Below are 10,460 nucleotides of genomic sequence, written 5' to 3'. Positions count from 1 at the left end.
TTATTTATATGGTCTCCATATGTTTTGATTGATATTTTTTGGGTTATCATCTGTGCTTAAGGCCTTTATCGTTTAACTCATTCGGTAACTGATGTTTGTCTATATTGATATGGGGACGTACAGTAATGACATGAACTGGTTGGTAATTCCTTGATTTTGCAATATCATCTAGGGATAGGGATAGGACGATCAATTGCGTTAACTTCTGTTTATAATGCGGTATTAATTACTAGGGAAGGCTAGGGATAGCAAGCCAATAGTTAATATTAGGCTCTTTTCGGCGAGGGATCGGGTTAAGGGTAGGCTAAGAAAGTCGCATAACAATTAATTAATCAAACTAATATTCAAGAGGAGTAGATAAGAGAGGGCGAATTAGATGAAATTGTAAACCCCCAACAACATTCATTCATCCATTGTTTTCTTTTGTCAATTGAATCAACTTTATTTTGCATGTTAATATTTTTGTTCTCAAATCCAATTTATTAATTTTCATTTTCAAAGTCTTATTATTTTAATTCACGTGAACGAGAAAACCTTTCAAGTCTCTTGGGAAAATGATACTTGGTCTTACCATTTATATTAGTTGTACGATTTGGTACGCTTGCCAATTTGTCAACAATGCCATGTAAGTAGGTGGAGTAGAGTGTAGGGAGGTTCAACACACACATATATCTTCACACTGGTAAGACATTATTCGCTTTGAGCCAAACCCTTAGAGATTTGCTTTTGGTATCACTCCAAAAGGCCTTTTACCAATGAAGGTATCTTATGTGTATATAAACCCATGTCCATCTCTTATTTTATCCAATGTGGGACTTTGTTTGTACCCAACATAGAGAACATGATGGAGAGATTTGAAGATTGGAAGTGGTTTTGCAAGATTTGAAGAACCAGAGAGAGGGACGAACAATTTAACTGATTAGGGTTTCTCTCTATTTGATTAAGTAAAGAGGGAAACCAGATTGAAAAATGAGAAAACCCTTTCTGGAACGAATTTAATCGATTAACATTTTAACATAACACATTAAATCACTCACAGAACACAATTTTAGCAAACAGAGAGAGTAGTCTAATCGATTAAACTACTTATATAATAGATTTAAACTCCCAGAAATGGACATCTTGCATATTTTTACATATTTTTTTCCTATCATGCATCAAGCATACATCTCACACACCAAAATGATTATGCAGAACACAAATTATACAAGTTTCATTAGTACCACAACCAGTTACCAAATTTGATGATCTCAAGGTGTTATGAGCGCTTGGCCTTCCGTTCATTCTTGAAGAACCCTGAGGTACAGGTGAATAGGAAACAATTGATTGTGTGTTTGTTGTGTCTTCGTGCTTCAAATCATGCTCAATGCTTAAAAGCTGACCTGATGATCATTTATGGGATAGTCAATGAAATTAAGATTCATTGGCCAAGCCTTATCTACGACACCATGATGAAGGTTAAGAGGTATACACATTATCCTCTACCCTATGCTTTGTTTGTTTCCAAAATTTTTGAGTATAAGGGAGTAGATGTCTCAACTGAGGCATTCTAGAGCACTCATCCCGGCAACATGATAACGATCTAAAAACTATTATTTTTATACTTGAAATTGATATCAAAACACACCCTTTATGACTTAGAATGAGCTTAAAATCATGAAAAACACTTAAGTTAGGTTACAAGAGAGTCAAAGGTGGTTTTAGAGATATTATGCATGGTTTTACATTGTTTTGATAGGATTTAATGAGAATTAAAGGATGGAAAGTGAAGTAGGAAGGAGTTGGATTCAAGAACGAATGAAGAAAGGTGCAAAAGGAGAATCGCACCCACCGCTCAACGCGGATTTCACCGCTGAGCGCCAGCTTCATGGAAAAAGCCACTGTCAAATGCTTAAGCGCCAACTCTGAGGGGAAAATGAAGAATTGTGTCTAATGTTGAGCGCCAAGATCCACCACTGAGCGCTGGCATCTTCAATTCAATACGACAGGATGCCTAGGCGTCCATACTAAGCGTTCCAGTGGAGTATCATACTTACCGCTAAGCGGTAGACCCAACGCTGAGCGCTGTACTTATGGGCCTGGGCCAAAATTCTGTTATTTTCCTATGTTATAAATATACCCAGACAACCCAAATTATGCATCTTTTGATGTCAGAACACTCATTTCACCCCTTGAAGGAGGATTTTGGATGCAATATCTCCAATCTACCAAATCTAGGGTTTATCTTTTCATTCTTTCCATTCAATTCATCTAGTTTCACCATGACAATGGTGAACTAAACCCTTTGTTATTATGGAATGATGTAATCCTTATGAAACTCTCTTAGATCGAAGTTCTTATTTTATTCATATACTTGTGTTATCAATAGTTTTGGGTTTTCTTCTCTAAGGTGAGAGCTTGCATTGTTTAAGTCATTCAGTTTCATGATCATTGATTTTATCTATATGGGAACATACGGGGAAATCTAGAACTGAGAAGAATTCTCTAGATTATGAAATATTACCTAGGAATAGGAATAGGACGGCCAATTGCTTTAAGCTTCTGCCATTAATGCGTTAGTAATTACTAGGGAGACTAGGAATAGTAAACTAGTAATTGGTGATAGGCTCTTTTCCCCGAGGAATCAGATTTAGGGTAAATTAGAAAGTTGCATGAACATTGATAAAAAATAAGAATAGTAGATATAGGAGAGTTTATTAGGATGAAATCGTAAACCCCAACAACACCATTCATTCATATCTTTATTTGCCAATTGATCAAGTTTTGCATGTTTATTTTAGTTTTCGCATTTACAAACCCTAAATTTATTCTTTATTCAAGTCTTAAGAAATCAATTCAAATGAATGTCTAGGCCAAGAGTCCCTTGGGAAACGATATCTGGACTTACTGTCTATTATTACTTGATACGATCTGATACACTTGTCAAGGTGTTAACACAACAAGATTGGCAGTTTTGCCCTCCAACAAATGGGATTTGTCTTTCAAGGAAATACCTATATTTATCTTGTCTAATAATCCCTCTTCTTTAAGTTATGTATGAGTTACAGATCAGTATAGGTTACAAAAAGCTTTAAATCAAAGAATTTTTTATAATCATAAAAAAGGGAACAATTGTTAGCATAAAGCGGAAGAGCAAATTTTTTGATGATATCTCAAAATCAAGTCTCAAGTGATCTTATTGTAAGAAGATCTTCATGAAGACTTGTTTTTATATTAAAGGTTTTGGAATTTAGTAGATTGATGTATAAGATGTGATTTATTTTTTATTTTGTGTATTGTTTGCCTTAGGTTGCGTTAAAAATCGTTTTGAATTAGAAAACCTCATTTTATACTCAAGATAATCGATTACTACTTATTATAATCGATTACCAATAATCGATTATGACTTTCCATAATCGATTATCACAATCAATTACCATATTTTTGATCGTTGTGCATTCATTGATACATATTCAATTACCATATCTGGATAATCGATTATTACACGCTAAAAAACTGACAACAGATTTTTGGAGGTATTCTTGAGTGGAATCTCTATAAATTTTATTGGGACTCTCATTCTAATATACAAGATACGAACTAAGTGTATTTTAAAATTCTTATCTACTGTGTGTGATGATAAGTGTTCTAGGGTTTGTGTAACCCTTGTGTAATGACTTTGAGATCTTGACCTGTTGGTATAGAGTAAGAAATTTCACTAGTAATGTGATTGAGTATTGTTGCTATTATTGAGTTGAAAGCCTGTCATCCTTTGTGAACATTCAAAGTAGGTGTTCATCTTTTGTGAAGATTCAAAGGATGTGGACATCCTTCGTGAAGCAATCAGAGGAGGTGTTCATCCCTTGTGGGTTTCAGGGAAAGTGAGTTTCATCTCTTGGGGTAACAAGAAAGGTGTTCTAACCTTCAACTTATTTATTTTCTTTGTGATTGTAACAGTTTGTTAGTTTGTGCTAGTGAAGCGTTAATTCTCGGTTGAGATTAACAACTGGACGTAGGATCTGTGTGATCCGAACTAGTATAAAAATTACCTGTGCAATTTTCTATCTTCCTTACTCTTTAACTTTATTTAAACTGTGTTGAGGAATTTTTATATTTATGAGAAAATTATTAAAAAAACGATTTGCAATAATAAACCAATTCACCCCCTTCTTGGTTTGTTGAACGTGTTAACCATTCCGCTACACCACTATGATAGGTCGGGCAACAAATGTAGGAATCCTTATGATATATTTTGGCTGTCGTTTTCTCTTAGGTTTTGCTACGGCCTTTCCTGTCGTTCTCATAGGTTCTTCTTCTTCTTCTTCTTCTTCTTCTTCTTCTTCTTGGGATCGGGTTTAAGTGATTTAGTGAGGGACATTAAGATTAATGCATAAAGAAGAATTCTTATATACATGTGATGAAATCAAACCCCAATAGCATAGTCATCTCATATAAATCAACTTCCATTAATCTCTATGCTCCTTTGGCATTGATCACTTTTATTTCGTTTTTGCAATCAAAACCATGATCTCTTTTATTTTAAGTCTTAACTAATCTTGTTTTCACAGAATTGTTCAACGTTGAGACCCCTTTAGGATACGATACTTGGTCTTACCATTTTATATTACTTGTGCGACTCGGTACACTTGTCGATTTGCCCCAACAAGTTTTTGGCGTCGTTGCCGGGGACTCACGGTTTAAGCTATTCTATTTGTGTGATCCTTGATTAATTTCGACTTTATTTTATTTTTATTTTCTTATTTTTATTTTTCCATTTTTATTTTTTCAATCCCTAATTTCTATTTTTATTTTTATTTTTGTACTAACAATCTCTCTAGAATTTTTGTGCAGGCCTCACAATATGATCTAACAGGATGCAGTTCCCAAGGTGATTTCAACTACTGGGGAACCTTACCCAGGCAGAAATGAAAGTCAATATGAGCAAGTTGGTGGACTATTCACTACACCACCACCACAAGCCAACAGTACCACAAAGCTTGAGGAGACTCTCCAGCAATTCTTGCAAGAATCCCCTCAATTCAAAGAAGCACCCAAGCAGCATCTGAAAGGATGAAGGTAGATTTTGACTTCATGATTCAAAGGTTGGGTGATCTTAAGAATAGTATGAGAGTCAACCCTGGTAAAGAATGCAAAGATGTTGTCATTGAAAGTGACCAAGTTCTAGATGAGGAAAAAGAAAAAGAAGAAAAGAGAGAGGATGAGAGAAAAATAGAGAGAAAAGAAGAAGAAAGTTTGAGCGATGAAGAGCAACAAGAAGAAGAGAAAGAGGATGAGATAAAAGTAGAGAGAGAAGAAGAAGAAAATTTGAGTGAGAAAGAGAAAGAGGTAGAAAAGGAAGAAGTTGAGAGAGAAGAGAAAAAAATTGAGAAAAGTCCTTTATGCCCTAAGGAGTGTCCCAAGGAGAAAAAAAGAGAGGGGAAGGATGAAAGGAAAAATAAAGAATCATATGAAAAACCCCCTCCTTGTTAGGAAACAGGTTGGCTTCGTTTTACACCAAGAGGGGGGTGAATTGGTGTTAGTTCAAATTTAAAATCTTTTCGCAATCTTGGTATGAAAGTTCAAAGCTTTTGATCTTTCCTTGAAATGCAAGTTATTGAAAAATGTAATGCAGCGGAAAAACTTAGTTGACTGCTAGACAGATATAGTCGACTGAATTAAAAGAGTGCAGGGATAGAAAAATCAAATACTGGTTTTTATACTGGTTCGGCCAACAATGCCTACATTTAGTGTCCTTCCAACCTTGGAAGCAAATGCACTATAATGGTTGCGGTTTTTACAACAAGGAATTTATAGAAGCACCACGCAAAAATATAAATCTCCTCTCTAACAGAAAACCAAATATAGTTGCACACAAAAACCAGAATTGCAGCAAGAATCCCCTCTCCTGCAATTTGCACCCACGTTGAACAATCCTCAACGTGTCACCAGCACTCTTCACAGGTGCGAAGCCTATCACAGCACGCTTCACAGGTTGCCAAGCCTATCACAGCACACTTCACAGGTTGCCAAGCCTTCAGTCAAATGCAGCAGCCTTCACAGGATGCCAAGCCTTCAAGATCAAACCAGAAGCACCTTCTTTGTGCAGATGTTGATTAAATAGTAAGCGTAATTGACTCCTCAATATGAATCTCTCTCAAGAAAGATCACCACTGTCTTCTTGGAGAATTCTTGGAGCGTCTGAAACTGAGAGCTTTCTTTGAAACAAGACAATGAAAATGTTAGATCACAAAAGTCTTAGAACAAATCGTGTTCTGTTTCTATTTATAGTTTTCCTGTCAGCCTCAGTTGAATGACCTACTAATAGAGTCGACTATATTAAATCAGTTATAACAAACAGTCAACACATAGGCTCCTCAGTCAACAAAATTAATACACATTTATGACAGTTGACCCAATCAGTTAATCTTAACTAACTTTTGAAAATATAGTCGTTGGAGCAAGTAGGCAAAACAGAATTCCAAATACAACAGTAATACAGTCGAATAAGTGATCCACACTGTCGATTGACTCATGAAAAACACTTTGAAATTATTTTCATCTCAAAATCTCATCAAGTACACGTGTACAAAATCTGTACAAAAATTTTAGCTTAATTGACTCCATTACTAGTGTAGTCGACTGAACTGAACCTTTGTTACAACAAATATAAGTTCATAAAAGTACTTGTGAGCTTTTCTTCGGAAATGTGTAACAGTAATCAACAAAATTTTAACACATTTCAGCACAGGCATGTTCCAAATATATAACACATAGTCAATCATAGGAACATCCATGTAAAATAACAAAACATGTTCAATAGAGACAATGTTTAAAACATTATAGCATATCAACTGAACATGTAGTACTGGAACATATGTACTATTATTAAGTAATGTGTTGTCATCATCAAAAACCAGTTTGATATAGAGTTTGTGTTGTCAACAATCTCAACAATCTGCCCCTTTTTTGATGATGCACAACCATGATTAATAACTCAACCATGTTTGCACAGTTCCACATATAATAGAGTAAAAACATATTTCAAAAATAGTTCAGAACATTCATTTACTCTGCAAATACAACACAAATATCATCAAGCAGATACAGTATGTTATAGCAATTCTCCCCATATAGACTTGTAAACATACACTCATTAAAATTCTCTCCCTTTGTGCATTAACAATTTTCTCCCTTTGTGCAGATTTTTAAAATCAGAGAAGCATCAAACAAATATGCAATTTTAAAACAGTATTGATGCTCTCTCAATCACAATTTCATCACTAAAATATATGTAAACTCCCCCTGAAATGTAGATGTGTGTGATGAAACATGTGCAAAGCAGTGACACTCCCCTTGTCATTATGCTTGAGTTTCAAAAACAGTTTGATGCATAATGCAGAATATCACAAACCAATTTCCCGTTTAAGGACAAATTTGTATCATTGGTACACAATTCAAGCACATACATATATGCAATGACACAAATATCAACAATATCACAATATTATCTCAATTAAGATATGAAATCAGGTAATGAACAGAGATAATATCAGATTATAAATGATTTAGCATTCAGTAAGGATAGAAACAGATTCCAGTCTTCGAATTTTTTAACCTAGTGTAGACGCAGTCGAATGCATTAAATCATTAGTCGAATGCATTGCTTTCACAAATGTTGAATTCCAATTGTATATATCCAAAGCAATGTCCTTCCTGCAAAACCTTTCAAAAGCCTTTTCCAGATCAAGTATAGTGGTTATGCAAGAATAATATTTCATCATAACTAAAGTCAATGTAAAGAGATGCATGAAAGTTATAACACAATTGACTTCATCCATAACACAATCGAATTAATCAACCACTAAAAGAGATATTCAAACAGATTAGCAAACTACTGGATTAATTCAAAGTTCAAACTTCATTTCCTTGAATAAGAGATATTACAATCGGTGGGAGCAATCAAGGAAAGACAAAATGAAGCACACTAGGACACTCTAAAGGTGGCGTTATATGCCATTCTACAATATAAAATGAATTAGTCTTAGGACACAGAAAACAATTTTGTCAAAACACAACTCTATTCTGATATTTCTTTTGACTGAGATTAGAAAGATTAGCTAGACACCAGTTGAAATTGTTTTGCCATTTCATCATATAATTCACACGTTTGCTGAATTGCTTCCAGTGCTATACTCCATTTCTTCACCCATAAAATTCCATCCATTAATTGTTTTCACAATTCTCAATGAGACAGTTGAGTCAAAATCAAATGTGTTTACTGCCCCCCACATGCACTTGTGCTCATCTAAGACATCTACATCTTGGATTACCAATATTTTGCTTATCAACACTGCATATGGAAGATATCGTGAGCAGGGTGAGGCAGCTTGTATCATATGATTCTTCACAACTTCTGACTAGTTGATAAGCAAAATATTATTTTTGATTGCATGAAGTAAGAAGATATCTTCTCTTGTCATCTTGTCAGTTCTAGCTCTTCTTGGCAGAATGATTTTAGCAAGAAGTATAGCCAGTACTTTTTCTTCCTTCCTAAGACCCTTATGAGCATAAAAATGTTCTGTTGAGTACCTTCTAGGAAATCTCAACCAACCCTTATATGCATTCTTCTTGTTGAATGGAACAATAGCTTGAACCGAGGGTGAAAAAGATGATATACCTTTAGAAGGTATATTTACAAACATGTTCCACAGAAAATCATCTATTTCAATATTGACTCCCTTTACCTTTGAACAAATCTTGTCATCAATCACTTTCAGGTTGTGGTAAAATACTTTGACCAGATCAGGGTACCACCACCCCTTCATTTGTACAAGCAATGATAGTCCTTGTCGATCAATCCAATCAGGAAATAGAATTCCTTCCTTTTCAAACATATTTAGTTTAATGTTCAAAGGAGATACAATGAACTTGATAGATGCACAGAGAATTTCATTTCTGATTTCTTCATTGTTAATCCATCCGGTTGGATTTGGCATTTTAGATTCAGGATCATTGATTTGAGAGTGTCATGGGATGAGGCGACTAGAGGAAGCCATTAAAGAGTCTATGATCTTTTCTTACTCAGTCAATGAAACATAAAGAATATGTTGTCATTTTCCAATAACTGCTGTTTTTAATTAATCTTGAAAGATCCTAGATCAGTCTTTCTAATCAGATACCCAGTTGATTGAATTAATATTGGAGTCGACTGTGACTTGTAAAAATCCTTTTCAAGCAAATTCAACCAATCAATCAATTTAGCACTCAAAACAAACAATCATACAACAACAAACAATTAACATATTCATGATGCAACAATCAGATACAGATTTACCAGTTGTAGACCCTCAAGGTTTTCGAAATTTTCCATAGTTGATTCATCCTTGAGATAGTTCTGTATCAGCTGCATAACCTGCAAAAAAGTTAAGTTTTGGTTGCCAGTACCCATTTAATTTTGGGTCCTTGATTGTTCTTGTCACATGTTCCTTTGGTATCCATACACATAATCCTTGAGGAACAGCAACATGTATATAGTAACAGTTTCTAACAGTATGACCAACACATCTGTAGTAAAAACATGCATTTCTTGCAGGTTCTCTTAAGTCATTAATCTTTCTAGCATTGTTTATGTTAGAGTTAGCTTTAAAATCGATTCCCTGCCTATTATTGTTTCTGCTAGAGGAATTTAATACAGTATCAAGATTGTCACTAGCTTGAGCAAACCCAGCTAGCTTGCTAGTCAAGTAATTTATCTTTTCAACATGTTTAGGACAATTTTCACAATCCTTTTCCATAGTAAGAGTTTTAATTTCAACACTCTTAGCAAAAGATAAGGCTATTTCCAATTCCTTTTCTAATCTTTCATTATCAGTAACAAGGTTATTAATTCGATTTTCAAAATCTCTTCTCTCAGAGCTCAGTCGATTTACCTTGTACTGTAGTTGCATTGCTTCAACATGTAATTCTTTGAAAGCATCTTGCAGCATATCATATTTGACTTTTACAGGCTCATTTGATATCTCTACATCACTGCCATAATCATCCCATGACACACCTGTCATATAGCATAAGTTTGATTCCTCATCTTGATCAGAATCTTCATCACTCAGATTCATAATTCTCCCAAGCAATGTAGGCTCCTTTCTTCTTCATGTTTCTGCTTTGAGGAAATCTTTTCTTTCCTTTCTGCTTCGGTTATAACTCAGGACATTCAGGCTTGATGTGGCCTTCTTTTCCACATTCATAGCATTAGACAGTGTTTGTGCTGAAGCTTTTCTTCTTGCTTTGACCTGCATGGTTAGACAGTTGACTATCATTTTGCATAAGTCGACTAAATTTTCTTACCATCTAACCTTGTGGAGGGTGTACCAATCCTGCGGATGAATGATGAGAGGTGTACTAACCTCGTGGAGGGTGTACCAACCCTGCGGATGAATGATGTGAGGTGTACTAACCTCGTGGAGGGTGTACCAACCCTATGG

This window comes from Vigna radiata, chromosome 7, assembly GCF_000741045.1.
Source record: "Vigna radiata var. radiata cultivar VC1973A chromosome 7, Vradiata_ver6, whole genome shotgun sequence".
NCBI lineage: Eukaryota > Viridiplantae > Streptophyta > Magnoliopsida > Fabales > Fabaceae > Vigna > Vigna radiata.
Note: the sequence above shows the minus strand (reverse complement) of the source record.